At 39.7% G+C, this 20,083-nt stretch overlaps 1 protein-coding gene across 1 annotated transcript in view; it reads right to left on the bottom strand.

Annotated features, from left to right (window-relative positions):
• Positions 1–20,083, bottom strand: part of LOC129538349 (myosin-IIIb) — a 134,104-nt gene that overhangs the window by 94,752 nt on the left and 19,269 nt on the right. The window lies entirely within an intron of this gene.

Raw genomic sequence — 20,083 nt, 5'->3', positions numbered from 1 at the left:
AAAATTAAGGCAAAGGAAAAGTTAAAGAATAGTATGATAAGCAATTTTTCCCTTTGTGTCCCTGTATTTTTCAGAATGTTCTAAATGATCTGCCCTGAACTTGAAACATTTGGAAAAATTTTGAAATTCAATGATATAAATTATAAGTAAAATATAACATTTATAAGCTATAATTTATAATATAAATTAAATTTATATTAGTTTAATAAGAAAATAAGAAAGCACAAAGTCTCATATTCACTTAACAAATTAGTGCTTAGTCACTCAGTCGTGTCTGATTCTTTGCGACCCATGGACTGTAGACTGCCTGGTTCCTCTGTCCATGGGATTCTCCAGGCAAGAATATTGGAGTGGGTTGCCATGTCCTCCTCCAGGGGATCTTCGTAACCCAGGGATCAAACTAGAGATTGAAGGAAATTACTATAACATAAGAGAACCATATATGAAAATCCCGTAACTCATGTACTCAACAGTGAAAAATTGGAAGTTTTTCCTCTAAGATTAGGAACAAGACAAGAATGTCCACTCTCACCACTTTTATTCAACATAATACTGGCAGCCCTAGCTAGGTCAGTTAGGCAAGAAATAGAATTAAAGCCATCCAAATTGTAAAGTAAGAAGTAAAATTATCTCTATTCACAGATGACATCATCTTACATATAGAAAACCCTAAATCATACACATGCACTAGCCAATGAATTCAAAGTCGTAGGATATAAAATCAACATAAAAAGTCAGTTGCATTTATATACACTAACAATGAAAATATGAAAAGGGAGTTAAGAAAACACTTCCATTTACAATGGCATCAAAAAGAATAAAATACTTAGAAGTAAACTTAACCAAGGAGGTGAAAATTTATACACTGAAAACTATACAACACTCCTGAAAGAAACCAACAAAGGCACAAATAAATGGAAAGCTATTCCATTGTGAGGGAGAAAATAATATTCTTTTTCCTCTACCTGTTAGGGGAAGCACACTGATTGAAACCGCCCACCCTGGCCAGGCATCGTAGTAACTATTTGTATGAGTTGTTTTATGATAGGAGGTCCTGGTAAGGAACAGGGAACTAATAAGCCTCCACCAACCAGAAAAGTTTGAGAAAGGTCAAAAGGAGACACCACCTGTCTGACCACCTCCCAGAATCCTTCTCTCTGGCATCCATCTTGGCTGAACAAGGCGTGCACCACCAGGAAGGACTCTGAGTCAGAATGATTGGCTAAAGACAACCCGGAAACTAATCCCATCACCATAAAACCCGAGACTGCAAGCCATGAGATAGAGCTGTTCTCCTGGGTTCCCTTACCCTCCTGCTTTCCACCCGGGTGCCCTTTCCCAATAAAATCTCTTGCTTTGTCAGCAGATGTGTCTCCTCGGATAATTCATTTCTGAGTGTTAGACAAGTGCCCAGTTTTGGGCCCTGGAAGGCCCAAAACATACCCACCTACAACATACCCACCTTAGGTTCATTGGCTGGGGCCCTGCAAATTAGACTGACAGAAGATAGAGTAGCAAGAGAAAAACAATCAGACGTTTACTAATGCATGCATTGCACATATATATAGGATTATTCAGTGACGAGTAATTCAAAGGGGTGGTTAGAACTTGGACTTACATAGATCTTAACAAAAGAACAATACATTTATAAAGAAATGAAAAACAAAGAAAAAGAACTTTGAGTTTCCAGGGGTGGGAAATTATGGTAAGGGTAAATTGGTTTTTCCCGTGGTCATGTATGGATGTGAGAGTTGGACTGTGAAGAAAGCTGATCGCCGAAGAATTGATGCTTTTGAACTGTGGTGTTGGAGAAGACTCTTGAGAGTCCCTTGTACTGCAAGGAGATCCAACCAGTCCATTCTAAAGGAGATCAGTCCTGGGTGTTCATTGGAAGGACTGATGCTAAAGCTAAAACTGCAATACTTTGGCCACCTCATGCGACGAGTTGACTCACTGGAAAAGAGTCTGATGCTGGGAAGGGTTGGGGGCGGGAGGAGAAGGGGACGACAGAGAATGAGATGGCTGGATGGCATCACCGACTCTGTGGACATGAGTTTGAGTGAACTCCGGGAGTTGGTGATGGACAGGGAGGCCTGGCATGCTGTGATTCATGGGGTCACAGAGAGTCGGACACGACTGAGCGACTGAACTGAACTGAACTGAACTGAAATATATAGGGAAGGGCTTCCCTGGTGGCTCAGTAGTAAAGAACCCACCTGCCAGTGCAGGAGATGTGGGTTCCATCTCTGGGTCAAAAAGATACTCGAGAAGGAAATGGCAACCCACTCCATTCTTGCCTGGAAAATCCCACGGATTTTCCATGGACTGTGGTGGGCTACAGTCCATGAAGTCACAAAACAGCTAGACACAATTTAGCCATTAAACAACAACAAATATATAGGGAAGCTATTAAAAGGGCTAATTTATTATATAGATTCCTTTAGTGCTGTCTCTGAGTTGATAGGGTCTAGATGGTCCAGACCATCTGGTTGTCTCTGGTGATTAACTTCTGCCTTCTTTGGTAGAGAGGAGAGGGGGCACATTTTTACAAATTTATGCCCTGCTTTTGGGCAAATGCAGGGAAAGCAGAGAACTTTTCTTATATCTGCTCCTTTTCAATTGCTTTCAGCTTAAAATAATCCTTATGCTAAACTGGCATATTTTGGGGTGGCATATTCTGTTACCCTGCACTGTGTTCATGGATTAGAAGGCTTAATATTGTTAAAATGTCCACACCACCCAAAGAAATCTACAAATTCAGTGTAATCCCCATCAAAATCTCAATGACATTTTTGGACAAATAGAAAAAATCCTAAAATTCATATGGAACCCCAAAGGACTCCAAAACAATCTTCAAAAGGAAAAGAAAAAACTGAAGCCCTTATATGTCCTGATTTCAAAATACATTACAAAGCTATAGTAGTTAAAATAATCTGGCAAAACAATCTGACATGAGGATAAACATACAGACCAATGGAACAGACGGATAGCCCAGAAATAGACCCATGCACATATAGTCAAATTATCTTTGATATGGGTGTTAAGACTACACAATGGGGAAAGGATTATCACTTCAACAAATGGTGCTGTGAATACTGGGCATTTACATGCAAAAGAATGAAACTGAAACCCTATCTTATACCATACTCAAAGATCAACTCATAACAAAGACTTAAATGTAAGGCCAGAAACTATATAAGCATAAGGGGAAAGCTTCATAACATTGGTCTTGACAATTATTTCTCAGTAGGACTCCAAAAGCACAGGCAACAAAAGCAAAAATAGACAATTGGGACTGTATATCAACAGGGGGAAAAAAAGATGGGAGAAAACCATCTGTCTAGTAAGAGGTTAATTTCCAAAATATATAAAGAACTCCTGCAACTCAACTCTTTGTGACCCCATGGACTATACAGTCCATGGAATTCTCTAGGCCAGAATACTGGAGTGGGTAGCCTTTCCCTTCTCCAGGGGATCTTCCCAACCCAGGGATCAAACCCAGGTGTCCCACATTGCAGGCAGATTCTTTACCAGTTGAGCCACAAGGGAAGTCCTACAACTCAGAAGCAAAAATAAAATAAGCTGATTTAAAAATGGGCAAAGAACTTGAATATGCGTGTCTGCAAAGATTACATACAAATGGCCTGAAGGTATATGAAAAGATTCTTAGTATCACTAACAGGGTAATGTACATCAAAGCCACAATGAGATATCACCTCATACTTGTTAGAGTGGCAATTATAAACCTCATACTTGTTAGAGTGGCGGTTATAAACGAAGAGGAATAAAATATCTCCTTTGGCATACTGATTATTTTAAGTTGTTATTTTTGAGAAATGTAGACACACACAAGGCTCTGAAAACTGAGCCAAAATTACCCTTTTGTAAGAAAACTTTACAAGAGGAATGAATCTCCATATGAAAAGGTGTCTCCCTCTCTGTACTAGAAAGAGAAGGATGACTTCCTAATTTTCCAGGCTGTTATGGGCACTGGATGAAATAATTCATGAAAAGCATTATCAACACAGCTCTGGTGCATGGAAAAGTGCTCACTTCGTGTTACTAGCATTGATGATGATGATTTGCTATGAACAGTTCACACGGTCTCAGTAGAGGGCAAGAGAACAGGGACTTTCACTAATTTGCTACTATTTGTAAAAAAAAAAATAATAATGAAAGATGAGAAGAAATGATAAGCAAATCCACTTTGAATGTCCATCTCTTGGCCTCTCTGATTTCTACTGCTTTTTGCCTTTGAAGGGTCTGAGTGGCCTGCTGGAACTCTCTTCTCCCTTCCTCTCCACCCACCCTTCATCTCCTCTCTCATCCTTAGCCCCCAAACCAAGAGATCTGTTTTACCTAAAATGTCATTTGCTTCTGTAGCAAAATAAAAAGTTGTCAGTGGAAGGAAAAGCTGCAATTTGTACATTTGCAAGACACTAAAGATTTCAAAGTTTTTAGCAAGTCTAGCACAAAGATGTCCAAATGTTTTCTCTGGCGATATCTTCAGAGGCTAAACTGTGATTAATAGCCCAGAAAGAATCCTTTGAAGCAGGATTGGTGACATCAAAGTCGTAATCCAGGGGTGGCAGGAGCTTTATAATGAGTGGGAAGCATTTTAACACATTTCAAAGGATTTACAGCATGAATAAACAATAGACCTCAGCAGATGTGCCACACACACCTTTCAGAAACATAACCTATAAGAAGTTTCCATTTTAATTTAAATGTAAATACAGTGTTCACACTTCTTTCAAATGTTAAGCAACCTCAGTGCTTCACCCCCAGACAGTCTCTGGCTAAGGATGCCTCACTGCTCCAGAGCACCCTCCTGTGACTCACTGACATATCGGAGAGCAAAAAAAACGGAAGTCAGAGGCATTGGATGGAATTTATATCCTATGTGGGAACTGGGTTAGGAAACAATCTAAAATGGAGCTTGCAATGATCCCAGATAATTTCTCTGCTTCCAACTTAAAGGGAAAGAGACAAGTGGTCTGAAGACAGAGCTGAAACTTTTAAAAGATGGCAATTTCCTGCCTGCTTCAGAGGATTTTCAGCTCTTGGAAAGCAACCAGCACCCAGGATTTCAGTTGCCTCTTAAAAGTTGCCCAAGATGATGGGTTGCTGTTTTAAATAAACAGGCTTGAAATTTGACTTCCCTCTGCTGCCCTCTCTGGGTTTAAACGATTGGTTGCAGGGTTCTAGTGGTGACTGCTGGTGGGCATTTGTTTAGGAAATTTTCCTGTTTTAATTTTCCATAACACAAGAAATAGGCTAATAAGCTAATAAATGATTGCAAAGAAATGCTGAAAAGTAAAAGGCTGGTGTCAGATGCTGTCCAAAAAGGAGCTGCAAGGAAAACATCAGCTCTTTCTTTTGCCAGATTAAGTTATGTGAGTAGACCTGAGAACTACTATGTTGTACCCCACAGTCAGCGTGGTGAAAGTGAAAGTTGCTCAGTCGTGTCCAACCCTTTGCGACCTCATGGACTGTAAGCCTGCCAGGTTTCTCTGTCCATGGAATTCTCCAGGCAAGAATACTGGAGTGGGTAGCTGTTTCCTTCTCCAGAGGATCTTCCTAACCCAGGGATTGAACCCAGGTCTCTTGCATTGCAGGTGGATTCTTTACTGTCGAGCCACCAGGGAAGCCCAGTTTGGATACTGAAAACCAAAATCACACCTTTCTGTCTAAATGAGAATGACCTTGTCCTATTCCTGTCCCCATTAACATGATTTTCTTTCCAGGAGTCTCCTGTCCAGACAAATGGTTTGATTGTTCATTACAAGAATCTCTCCAAAGACCCAAGACCCATCAACTCTTTATGAAAAATGTCCATTGTTTAAACTCCATGGTTCTGTGAATCCCTTGTTTCAAATTCACACGTTGCTGTTTCCACCAATTACGGGCTGGTTATATTGTATGTGATCCTTGTTATTACTGTTCAATCCCCTAGTTGTGTCCGACTGTTTGTGACTCCATGGACTGCAGCACACTAAGCCTCCCTGTCCCTTACCGTCTCCCGAAGTTTGCCTAAGTTCATGTTCATTGCATCGGTGATGCCATCCAGCCCTTTCATATTCTGACACCCTCTTCTCCTTCTGCCCTCAATCTGTCCCAGCATCAGGGACTTTTCCAATGAGTCAGCTGTTCACATCAGAGAACCAAAATACTGGAGCTTCAGGATCAGTCTTTCCAATGAATATTCAGGGTTGATTTCCCTTAAGATTTCCCTTAAGATTCCCTTAAGTTTGATCTCCTTGCTGTCCAAGAGGCTTTCAGGAGTCTTCTCCAGCACCACAGTTTGAAGGCATCAGTTCTTTGGTGCTCTGCCTTCTTTATGGTCCGGCTCTCACAACCGTACATGACTACATGGAAAAACCATAGCCTTGACTGTACAGACCTTTGTCAGCAGAGTAATGTCTCTGCTTTTCAGCGTACTGTCTAGGTTTATCATAGCTTTCCTGCCTAGATGCAATTGCCTTCTGATTTCATGGCTGCAGTTATCATCTGCAGTGATTTTAGAGCCCAAGAAGAAGAAATTTGTCACTACTTTCACTTTTTCCCCTTCTATTTGCCATGAAGTAATGGGGCTGGATGCCATGATCTTAGTTTTTTTAATATTTAATTTTAAGCTGGCTCTTTCACTCTCTTCCTTCACCCTCATCAAGAAGCTCTTTCTTTCCTCTTCACTTACTCGTGTGATCCTTATGTAGTTCTAATTAAGCCTTCTTACTTAGAAAGACTCATCTTAAATCAAACTTGACCTCTCAATAAATTCTGACCCAGCCTTTCCTTCTCCGAGACACTGCCAAACTTTGAGAGATGGTGGTCTCCCTTCCTGTAGGGAGCAACGAACTCTACTTTGTCTAATTATAATAACAGGCAGGGTGAGTAATGTTTAGAGGGTCAGCTTGGGATCGACTTATGCAGGGGTGATACTTGGAGTGAATGAAACGTTTTAATTTTAGTTAATAACACTGTAACCAATAAAAATGCAAGGGGTTAAATTCAGTAGTTGTATAAAACATACTATTTTGTATGCTTTTTTAATAAACCACTTAGATAATGATCTATCCTATAAATCTATATAACAAGAACTTGTTTTAGATTTGATACACTGAGATAACTGAAAATAGTGACAAGAAAATGACACAGTTGTAGGAGGCGGAGAGAGAAAGGGTAATGTTAGATTTTGTTCTGCAGGTTTCACTCTCTCCTGGGATTTATCTATGGCTTTGAGTGTTAATAAATGGACAAGGGGCAGGTGGAAGAGTTCCCAGTCTACTTAATCCATCAAGAAAAGAATACAGATAATTTATGTATATATGGAAGTGGCTGTAGTTTTGTGGAGGGAAGAAATAAAGAGATCAGCCTATACTCTAAGCTGTTCTAATGAAGAAAGATACCCACATACAGCAAATGTTCTTTTCTGAATGCACAGCCTAGACTTTATCCTGTATGTGGGAAATTTAATGCCCAAAGGGCACCTTTCCCCATTTCTGCATTCATTGGCATTTGTCTGAAAATTTAAGGAATTTCTGCACAATGAACACCTTGAGACTATCTGCTTGAAGGAAGCCAAACCAAGGTTTTCACTGATTTTTTTTTTCCCCATTTAGAATGAGAACTACTCTTTAAAGATTTGCGGCCCAGAGATTTTAAAATTGTATAGTTGAGGAAAAACTAATAACTTGTTTCCTCTTTAAGTTTGGAAACTCATAAACAGGACGTCATCTCAGCAAACAACTGCATCAAATCATCAGAACGTGTCAAGGAGGCAACCAGACTTCCCTTCAACTCAGTCAATAGTGGAGCTGAGGCTCTCTGATTCCTGCATTTTATTGCCACATGGGTGGAAAGTGCCAGTTCAGCCTATCTTAATAAAGATAGAGCTAGTTAAGAAAAGCCCTGGGTATTGCCTGCCTTCCCCACATGTTTCACTTGGAGTTTGCTTGGAAATACCATGACTGCTAAGTGACATGACATATGTTCACAAAAGTGCTGGAACCTAGAAAGTTGATACCTATCCACGAAGACTTAACCCACTGAGAAAAACATGAAATCCACATACACATACCTGCCAGTACCCACACATGTAAGGATCATTTATTTCAGTCTCAGAGCAACATCCATATGCAGCAGAGTGGTTTTTAGTCCAATAAAGCCTAGTCTTGGACAAAACTGTAATTTAACCAAAGGATATATTCAAAGTCCCATACATGGCTTTTCACATCCCTATTCCCACTTCTGAAGGCTTAATGCTGCGTCTCTTCCCTATCCCAATAACCAGTTTTCCCTATTTCCTTGCCCCACCCTGGAAATCTCTCCAGCAGACCTTCTCCATATTCCTACTGAAGCTCCCCTGTCTATGTTCTAAACCTTCATGTTACTCTTCTTCCCTGAGAACTAATCCAGGTTCACTTTCTTTATGGATGGATAAATGTGTTACTTCACATAGGTGAGATGTTTGCATATGATGGGGAGCAGAATTTGTCATCCCAAAATATGCCTCTCTAGCATAAGTATTATTTCAGGCTAATTATTTTTGAGAACTAGTCATCATAGGAGAGACTCTGAAAACTGAGTAGAAATGACCCTTTTGTAAAAACTTTGGAGGGAGAAAACATGGAAAAGGAAGACTTTATTAAGACATCATAAATTACTGGTGGGACCATGGACAAAAGCTTAGCTAATTTTGCTCTTCCAGTGGCCTTATGTAGCTACTCATCCAACCATGTGGCCAAAGGTGAATGGTTTGGATTCAAGCCACTATGGGACTTACATTTGTTAGTTACTACAGGGGGCAGAGTCTTGAGTAAAATCTCTTGTGGGTCAGGTTGTAGCAATACAGGGAACCCACATTTCATAGTCTAAATGATAAGGCAAGAGAGAATAAACTGATTACTAAATAATAAATAAAAAATATTTTACATAATATAATAAAGGGATATAATTACATTTTATATAATATAAAATAGGATAAAAAATCCCTCCCTGGAAGTTCTGCTCAACACAACTTATCTATTGATGGTGGGTCAGTTATAGATTTCTCTATGTAAAGCATAACATCATGTTTTCAATTAAGTCTGAGAAAGCCACACAGTGTTTTGGAAAACAAGAGGCTGGTAACTTCACATTTTGCAGGATGATGACTGAGTGCTTGAAATTATAAGTGCTTATTTAGTTCTCCTTCTTTAGCCCGGAATCAATGAAAAGAATGCTAGACTCATAACTGAGAAACCTGAATTCGTATCCCAAGCCTATCTCTGACTTTAGGTCACTTCCAGTCTCTGTGACTCAACAGTGTGACACCCAGATGAGAAGTTTGAGTAATGAGCAGTCCTCTACTCGTGCGTGCTGCAGCATTTGCCATGGCACTCACAGAACAAACCCTCTGTGCTTTGCCGCTGAATCTAGATCAATATCTGCTAATGTGGTATAAGAGCAGTAGACTCTTGAGAGATGGGACTACAAGGGATAGTGTAATGTTTATCTGGTACCAAAAAAAGATTGCATGACATCTGTGGCCAGGGCATGTGAAAACTTTACCTAGGCTATAAATCACAGAGCTGGTCAGGGCAGTAAACAATATTGCTCAAAAGCAACATCAGGGGAAAAATTCACAAACGATACATCTGATAATGGACTATTATCAAAATATACAAAGAACTCTTGAAATTCTACAATGAGAAAACAAACAACCTGATTTTAAAATGGGTCAAATACTTTAACAGAAACCTCACTAAATAAGATACACAGATGGCAAATAAACATATGAAAAGATGCTCCACATTATATATCAACAGGGAAATGCAAATTAAAATGAGATACCATTACACACCTACTAAAATAGCCAAAATCCAGAACACTGACATTATTAAATGCTGCCAAGGATGTAGAGCAACAGAAACTCTTATTCATTGCTTATGGGAATACAAAATGGGGTAGCTACTTTGGAAGACAGTTTGGTGGCTTCTTACAAAAATAAACATACTCTTAAATATGATCAGCAATTATGTTCCTTGGTATTTACCCAAAGGAATTGAAAACATGTCCACACAGAAACTTGTTGCCAAAAATTGGAAGTAACCAAGATGTCAGTAGGTGAATGGAAAAACAAATTGAATTATATCTAGGACAATGGATTACTTAGTTCTTAAAAAAGAGCTATGAAAGCATGAAAAGACATGGAAGAACTTTAAATCTATATTACTAAGTGAAAAAAGTCTTCTGAAAAGGCTAGATATTATATTATTCCAAATAGAAAATGTATTATTCCAAATAGGAAAGGCAAAACTATTCAGACAATAAAAAGATCATGGGTTCAGGGAAAAAATTAATATAGTAAATGAACTGGAGTAAAAAAGGTTAAGTAGTGTTGGGTTTCCATTCAGGTATGAAAGTCTATTGATAGCTGTGAAATAAATTTTAAGAGATTGCTGAGTTAGGGAAAACAAGAAAGAACAAAACAAAGAGGATAAAACTAAAATCTACATGATGTATTATTTCCTAGCAATTTGGGAAGCAACAGAAGAGGGGAGGATGGTGAAGATAATGCGTGTGTCTGTGTTCAGTAGACGCTTTGGGACACCATGGACTGTAGCCTGCCAGGCTTCTCTGCCCATCAAATTTCCCAGGCAAGAATACTGGAGTACGTTGTCATTTCCTTCTCCATGGGATCTTCCCAACCCAGGGATCAAAACTGTGTCTCTGCATTGGCAGGCAGATTCTTTACTGAGCTCCTGGGAAGCCCAGCTTAGATAAATAAAGGAAGCTTAAGTAATGATTTGACAGAGGCGAGGATATTTAATTTGCTAACTCTCTTCACAGCTGATCACCATGAGAAACTAACCCTGGCTCTGTTTCTGGGATCTCTTTCTAGTTACTCCTCCACTTCCTTTTCTTTTTTGGCTAAAGTGAGCTTATTCAGATCTCTAATTTGTATATCACTCTTCTTCATAACACATGAGAGAAGGGATAGAGATATAATATTTTGCTCCCCCCAATGATGTTTTAAAGATTAAGTAATTCAAGGTGATAGGGACAGAGTAAAAGAAGAAAGTAGGTGATTAAACTGAAAAAGTACAGGAGACCCCTGTAAATGAAAGATCATCCCAGAAAGCAGGTTTCTTAGCAATAAAATCATGTGACAGAAGCATGAGACACACCCCCCAAAACAATGAAACAATGGTGGAATGAGATGCACATCCTGCCCAGTGAGCTTAGCAAGTGAATGATTCATAGGACATGCTTCTCTGCATTCACTAAAAACAAAAATATAAGAAATGATAGCATTATATTAAAACCTGAAATGATTTATCATATTTTAGTATGCTACTGCCTTTTGGTCTATTTCTGTAGCAGCATGACAGTTTCAGTTTGACCATATAGGGACAAAAAAATCTCCCTTTCCCAACGTGGAGGAGTGGTTTATGACAAAAACTTGATGTCTACTCAAGAAAGATACAGAATATGGTCTTTCCAACCCTCCTCATTTTTCCTCTGATTATAAAAATGTAGCCACTAAGTTCTCAGGGCAGCACTCCCTTGCCTGCCTGCTTGCATCTCTTACAAGTGTCCTACACTAATAAATTACTTACTTAGCTGTCACTCTCTCACTGAATTATTCCTACACCAAGACAGAAAATTCTTTGTTTCACTAAGCCCTGAAACACATTCTGTGATTTCAAAGGTGCTTATCTTCAGCATCTTCATAATATGTATTCTCCAAGTGAAAAATAATGCCTCTTTCAGTTTGCATATTAGCAAATACCAGTCATTTTGACGGAGAAGGCAATGGCAAGCCACTCCAGTACTCTTGCCTAGAAAATCCCATGGATGGAGGAGCCTGGTAGGCTGCAGTCCGTGGGGTCGCTAAGGGTCGGACACGACTGAGCGACTTCACTTTCACTTTTCACTTTCACACATTGGAGAAGGAAATGGCAACCCACTCCAGTGTTCTTGCTTGGAGAATCCCAGGGACGGGGGAGCCTGGTGGGCTTCCATCTATGGGGTCACACAGAGTCGGACACGACTGAAGTGACTTAGCAGCAGCAGCAGCAGTCATTTTGAAAAGCTGATTGCTAATATGAATGCAACTATCGCTTATACAAATCTATTTTTTTTGATTGAGACTCTGAAAGCATTCAAGGTTAACTTTTGGTCTATAGGTAATCAAGTCCAGTTTTCTCATTTACCAATTATTTTGCTTTCTTCCAAGGAATGACTATTATCACCTACCTTTTCAAAGACCTACTCTAAACATTCAGGTGCGGATCTTGGAGAAAAACTGTAGCTGCTTAAAAATCCAGAAAATAAGGAGAGGCAAACTGAGAATGAAAACACTCTATAGGCAACAAAGCTTATAACAGGCCTACCTGGCCAGTGTGACTTGTATCTAAGCTACAGTGCCATAGGTTTTCTAGACACCAACACATACATATTTCTCACTCTCTTCTTTCGCTCTCCCTCCCTCTCTCTCTCAAATTTTCATTTGTTTTTACCATTCATAAAATGGCACTGACAAAAAGATTCTTCTACTGACTCTGATATGTGTCATGGTGCTGAAGGATGAAGTTTATGTAAGTTTTATTTTTTAAGTCCAGGCATTGCTTTTTTTTATTGACTGTGTGGACCACAACAAACTCTGGAAAATTCTTAAAGAGAAGGGAATATCAGACCACCTGACCTGCCTCTTGAGAAATCTGTATGCAGGTCAGGAAGCAACAGTTAGAACTGGACATGGAACAACTGATTGGTTCCAAATAGGGAAAGGAGTATGTCAAGGCTGTATATTGTCACCCTGTTTATTTAACTTATATGCAGAGTACATCATGAGAAATGCTGGGCTGGATGAAGCACAAGCTGGAATTAAGATTTCCGGGATAAATAACCTCAGATATGCAGATGATACCACCCTTATGGCAGAAAATGAAGAAGAACTAAAAAGCCCCTTGATAAAAGTGAAAGAGAAGAGTGAGAAAGTTGGCCTAAAACTCAAAATTCAGAAAACTAAGATCATGGCATCTGGTCCCATCACTTTATGGCAAATAGGTGGGCAACAGTGGAAACAGTGACAGATTTTATTTTGGGGGGCTCCAAAATCATTGCAGATGGTGACTGCAGCCATGAAATTAAAAGATGCTTGCTCCTTGGAAGAAAAGTAATGACCAACCTAGACAGAATATTAAAAAGCAGAGACATTACTTTGCCAACAAAGGTCTGTCTAGTCAAAGCTATGGTTTTTCAGTAGTCAGGTATGGATGTGAGAGCTGGACTATAATGAAAGCTGAGTGCTGAAGAATTGATGCTTTTGAATTGTGTATTGGAGAAGACTCTTGAGAGTCCCTTGGACAGCAAGGAGATCCAACCAGTCCATCCTAAAGGAAATCAGTCCTGAATATTCATTGGCGGTACTGATGCCGAAGCTGAGACTCCAATACTTTGGCTACCTGATGCAAAGAGCTGACTCATTTGAAAAGACCCTGATGCTGGGAAAGATTGAAGGTGGGAGGAGAAGGGGATGACAGAGGATGAGATGGTTGGATGGTATCACCGACTCAATGGAAATAAGTCTGAGTAAACTCCGGGAGTTGGTGATGGACAGGGAGGCCTCACGTGCCGCAATCCATTGACTGAGGGACTGAAATGAACTGAACTGAACTGATTGCTTTTTTTGAGAACTTGGCTTTATGAAACTGTGACACAGCATTCAGAATAACGGTTTGATGTCCAAATCTCCCTTAATTAAAATCTTATCCTATTCTCTGATAAAGGAACTCTACAAGCATCACAATTCTGTACTAAATCTAGAGGCTTCAGGTAGTCAGTGCATATGTGTTTGAGTCCTTTTAAGTCAATGCAAATATTTTACCTTATATTGGCATTTGTCTTTAGAAATGGTTTTTTTCCTTATACCAGTTACAAGATCTCTGAAGCCAGGCACTATTTCTATTCTCATTCATTAATTCAAAAATTATTTCTTCAGCACCTTCTACAAGACTTGTGAAGAGCTCTACAAATGTGTGTGTGTGTTTAGTCGCTCAGTCGTATCTGACTCTCTGCAACCCTATGGACTGTAGCCTGCCAGGCTCCTCTGTCCATGGAATTCTCCAGGCAAGAATACTGGAATGGGTTGCCATTCTCTTCTCCAGGGGATCTTCCTGACCAGGGATCAAACTGAGGTCTCCCACAATGTGGGCAGATTCTTTACTGTCTGAGCCACCAGGGAAGCCCACTCTACAAATAGTAGGTACTAAAAAAGAAAAGTTTATTGAAGATGGTATAATTCACTGGTACTACATTTCAAATGATTGCTACCCTTGCCTTATTAGGTGGATCGTATCTACTACCTCTTGGCAAACTTCAGTATCACAGATTCTTCTTGCAGTCATCCAAAAAGAAACACTCACTATTCCAAAGAAATAGCTATTGACTGTGAACCATTTTACACAGTTAGTAGAGCACCATACATGAGCAGAAAATGTCTCATCAAAGCCAAAGATGTTCCTTGATGTGAAATTGAAAGCTACCCATGAATCTAATTAAAACACTGTCTGTGACTCCTCACTGGAGTCTAAGCTCCATTAGGGCAGGCACTAAGTCCATTCTATTTACTACTCTAGATCTAGTATTTGGCACAATTTACCTAGCACATAGTAGACACTCAGTTAATATATGTGAATGAATGAGTGAATATGTGTGGCATCACATTTATTTAACATGACATCCAATGCCCTTTTAGGAGTAGGCCCCAGCTCACCTCACTTCCCTCCATGTACCCTGAATTTTATGCAGCTCTCTGGCCATGCCACACTCCCTTCATATTTCAGAATCTTTGCTCAAGCTATTGGAGACCCAGATTGCAGAGGTGAAGTGGTTAAGACTGTGAGTGCTAGGGTTGAACCACCTGGGATTTTTCTCAACTCTGTCACTTACTTGTTAGGAATGCTTGAATGAGTTACTTACCTTCTTAATGTCTGGATTTCATCATCCAGAAGGCTGGATGAACATTTATTAAGTTTTGGGAATAAAGTGTTTCTGTTAAATTTATAGTGAATAGAGTTTCAGTGGTGAGTGGAGATGCAGATGTTGCTGGTATAGGGGATTTAATTAGAGCCACATGGAACCCCTAGAAGCCCTACTTGGCCAAGAGTTTTAGTTTAAGCTAAATCAGTTGACTCAGTGATCATTTCTTCAGCATATATTTTGAGATTTACAAAATGTTATTAACTAGAGGTTTTGGCTAATCAGAGTTTTATAGACTATACAAGTTTCTATTGCCTGCTGCTGCTGCTGCTAAGTCGCTTCAGTCGTGTCCGACTCTGTGTGACCCCATAGATGGCAGCCCACCAGGCTCCGCCATCCCTGGGATTCTCCAGGCAAGAACACCTAGAACCTTATTAAAGGTTGGATTGGATGACTAGAAAAGAAAATAAACTGAGGATGTAAGATTTGAGGGTTTATTTTATTCTTTCCTGTTTATATTCTTAAGATACTATTTTCAAAACAGAGAAATCACAAACACTCAACAGAAAGAAAAAGGAAGCAAGAAAGGAAGGAAAGAGGAAGGAGGAAGGAGGACTTATAGGACTATATAGTTTTATTTACTGTCTTTTATTTATTATTATTATTATTTTTAGAAAATATAGCAGTCTAATTGGAAAATAGAGGAATAAAATTCACCTACACATTCTCATTTTGACCCCAGATTCCTAACTATATTTACTGTCTTTTAAAAAAATCCATCAGAGATAAGGAAATATATGTCGAAATCCACTTATTTTGCTCTATATTTGCCTCTCTGCTCTGGATCAGAAAAGAGTTAATAATATTTAAATACTAACATTTACTGTATGCATGCTAAATCACTTCAGTCATGTCCAACTTTTTGTGATCCTATAGACTGTAACCCGCTAGGCTCTTCTGTCCATGAGATTCTCCAGGCAAGAACACTGGAGTGGGTTGCTGTGCCCTCCTCCAGGGACTAGAAACCACATCTCTTACATCTCCTGTATTGGCAGGTGGGTTCTACACTACTAGCGCCACCTGGGAAAACACTACTAACATTTATTGAATGCTTACAATGTAGTATACACTATGTTAAATGTGTAGAATGAATTATTTAATACAACAGTGTGAGCCATGTCCCCAGTTCACTAAGAAAGAAAATGGTGGCAGAGTATACAAGCCTATGGCCAAAGGTCAGATATCCGCTGTGCAAAGCATGGAGCAGTGATGCTGAGGGAGCCCATCAACGAGGATGGCCTAATTATAGATTTTGTGGTTATTTCAGGGTTTCTGGTCATATTCAAGGAAGACCACTGAGTAATTAAGGGGACTGCTGCCTGGCCAAACTGATTGAACCCAATTGATTTTAGATGATGTCTGAATTTTTTTGTCATTTACACACCAAACCAGGTCAACTGCACACAGTTCCCATTGATTACCCAGCAATCATTATCCTTGTGACTAAGCCAAACCTAATCATCTGGAAAACAGTTGATCTGGGATTTATGTAACTTGAACTATACTTATGAAACGTAAAGAATGGAACCACTCTACTAAATGCTCCTCTCCCACTTCCAACTCTCCAGTAAAGTTAAGTGACATTTTATTTAGTTTACTGACATCTCACATGTGCAAGCCAGTAAAGTTCACAATTGTTTCTCCACACAGCTGTGGTTTACAGCTTCTCTTTGCACACAACATGCTGGCACCAGAGCAAAATGATTAACTTTTATATGCTTCTAACATATGGACCAGACTGTTAGAAGCTGGTCTTGTGTTCTAAAGAGAAAAATACAGTTTTTATTAACATGACCCAAATTCCTGGGGAAAAAGCGTTAAGTTGTGATCCATTTCTAAGCAGAGAGATTATAATTATGATGGCTTTGTTTCTAATTCACTTGATTTGGAGTGCCTCGAGTTATCTTCTAGTAAGTTGAGGGGTGAGGGAAGATGACCTGAAAGCCCCATTATAAAGAGATTTTGTGGTGGGATGAATTAATAAACTATAAATGGCCTTGAGACTTTTCCTCAATATGAGCTATGAAATAAATGCAAAGAACCTTTCATCTTAAATGGGAACATATTTCTTCTCTATGAATGAGAAGGAATGCTGGTGAGAGAAGCAGAATTTGTTTTTCTTGCATTTTTGACCATTTGAAAAATTAAAGCTGCTATATTTGCTGTACTTCCCAAGATCAATAAAGAAATAAAATGGCCCTAAATTGTACTGCCACTTAAAAATAAAATGTGCATTCACTGTCACATGTAGGAGCTATGAGAAAAGTATTATATTAAAATGTACTGAGGAAAGATAGCAGATCTGATTCACAACAGATACTTTCCCAATATTAGAACCATTATATTATAACTCATTAGTGAAGGTTATTTTAGTTTTTGTTTTTCAAGGACACAGTAGGAACAGGGTCCCTAGAGCTAGGAAAGTATGAGGAACTTTTGGGAATGGATTTAAGAGCCACACTGGAAGACTGCCCTGGAAAAGAAAGACTCAGAGAGAAAATTTTCCTAACAGCATTGCCTCATTGAGTCCCACTTGATTCTTGATCCTCAAGATGCTTTTTGAAGCATCTTACTGGTTTCAGAAGATCTATACATGGGAGCCATCTCTCGGTATTTCTGCAGTAAAGACACTTATTGGAAATTCATACTTGGTATTCCCCACACTTTTTACCATGGAAATCTCATTTTCACATCACACCTCATCACATCTCACAAACCTAAGTTTTATGAAACACATGTCGGAAAACATTGCTCTTGATGCTGATAATGTGGGACCTTTCTATCCCTGCAAAGAGAGCCACGGGAACTTTTAACAAGCTTGTGCTGGAGCTCTGCAAATCCAGAACAGTGACTTTTCTCACACACTGGGAAACAGGCTGAAGTATGAATGTAATAAAATATTACTTTATGAAGAAAGAAGTATTTATTTTCTTTTGAAGGACCAGCAAGAAGGGCTCTTTGGCATTTCTTCAATTCTCTTTGAGGGCAGAAATGAGGCACATCTGTGGCCAGGGGAGCAATTCTCTGAAGCCACGTTATTCAGTGTAGTGGCTGCATAACACATGAACTGTGTGGCTCGTCTGAAATGAGATGCACTATAAGTAAAAAATACACAGGTTTCAAAGACTTAGTAAAACAAAAAAAGTAAGATATCTCAATAATTTTATATTGATTACAATGTTGAATGATAACATTTTGATATGATGAGTAAAGATATATTAGTAAAATTAATGTTTTCTGTTCTATAGACTAAATGTTTGTGTCCCCCATCCCCTACACACACAAATTCATACACTAAATCTGGGCCTCTAATGTGACAATATTTGGCAGTAGGGCCTTTGGGAGTTAATTAGGTGATTCACAAAAGCAGAACCCTCATCAATAAGATCTGTTTCCTTATAAAAGAGGCCCTAGAGAGTTCCCTCACCCCTTCGGCCATCTGAAGACACAGTGAGAAGACAGACAACTATGAACAAGGACATGGTCCCTCATCAACCATAAAATCTGTTGGTGGCTTGATCTTAGACTTCTCACTCTCTGGAACTGTGAGAAATAAATTTCCGTTGTTTATTAGCCACCCAGTCTGTAATATTTTGTTATAGCAGCCCAAATGGACTAAGGCATGTTTCTTTTTACTTTTTAAAATGTGGCTCATGTAACATTTTCTTTCCCACTGGAAAGCATGGTGCAAAAGACCAAAGAACAGAAGAGAGCCCAATGAGAGCTTTCAAACCACAGTGAAATAAAAGTGAAGTCACTCAGTCGTGTCTGACTCTTTGCTACCCCATGGACTGTAGCCTACCAGGCTCCTCCATCCATGGGATTTCCCAGGCAAGAATACTGGAATGGGTTGCCATTTCCTTCTCCAGGAGATCTTCCTGACCCAGGGATTGAACCCAGGTCTCCCGCATTGTAGGCAGACACTTTACCCTCTCAGCCACCAGGGAAGTCAAAACACAGTAACTGAAGACAAAATCTGGCCTAGGAGTCACTAGAGGTTGGTCTGTTTGATCTCAATCTTCCTTCTAATTGAGGGGTTCTTCTTCATGCGAAGCTCTCACTTTGCAGATGGGAAGCTTGTTCAGAGAACTGAATTAAACCCAGTGGATGCAAAGTACCAACTCAGGTGGAGCTAAGCTTGTCTCCTGACTTACAATCCTGACAAGCTAAGCTTGTCTCCTGACTTACTTACAAGTAATGGCTTGTTACTCCATCACGGCTGATCAGTTCAGTTCAGTCAGTTCAGTCACTCGGTCGTGTCCGACTCTCCGCGACCCCATGAATCACAGCACGCCAGGCCTCCCTGTCCATCACCAACTCCCAGAGTTCACTCAAACTCATGTCCACAGAGTCGGTGATACCATCCAGCCATCTCATTCTCGGTCATCCCCTTCTCCTCCCGCCCCCAACCTTTCCCAGCATCAGAGTCTTTTCCAGTGAGTCAACTCGTCGCATGAGGTGGCCAAAGTATTGCAGTTTCAGCTTTAGCATCAGTCCTTCCAATGAACACCCAGGATCGATCTCCCTTAGAATGGACTGGTTGGATCTCCTTGCGGTACAAGGGACTCTCAAGAGTCTTCTCCAACACCACAGTTCAAAAGCATCAATTCTTCGGCGATCAGCCTTCTTCATAGTCCAACTCTCACATCCATACATGACCACGGGAAAAACCATAGCCTTGACTAGACGAACCTTGGTCGGCAAAGTAATGTCTCTGCTTTTTAATATATTATCAAGGTTGGTCATAACTTTCCTTCCAAGGAGTAAGCGTCTTTTCATTTCATGGCTGCAATTGGCATCTGCAGTGATTTTGGAGCCCAAAAAAATAAAGTCTGACACGGTTTCCACTGTTTTTCCATCTATTTCCCATGAAGTGATGGGACCAGATGCCATGATCTTTGTTTTCTGAATGTTGAGCTTCAAGCCAACCTTTTCACTCTCCTCTTTCACTTTCATCAAGAGGCTTTTGAGTTCCTCTTCACTTTCTGCCATAAGGGTAGTGTCATCTGCATATCTGAGATTATTGATATTTCTCCCAGCAATCTTGATTCCA

Source organism: Moschus berezovskii, chromosome 2, assembly GCF_049115385.1.
Source record: "Moschus berezovskii isolate FMDL1 chromosome 2, NW_MosBer_1.0, whole genome shotgun sequence".
Lineage (NCBI taxonomy): Eukaryota > Metazoa > Chordata > Mammalia > Artiodactyla > Moschidae > Moschus > Moschus berezovskii.
Note: the sequence above shows the minus strand (reverse complement) of the source record. Positions and strands in the feature narration are given on the sequence as shown.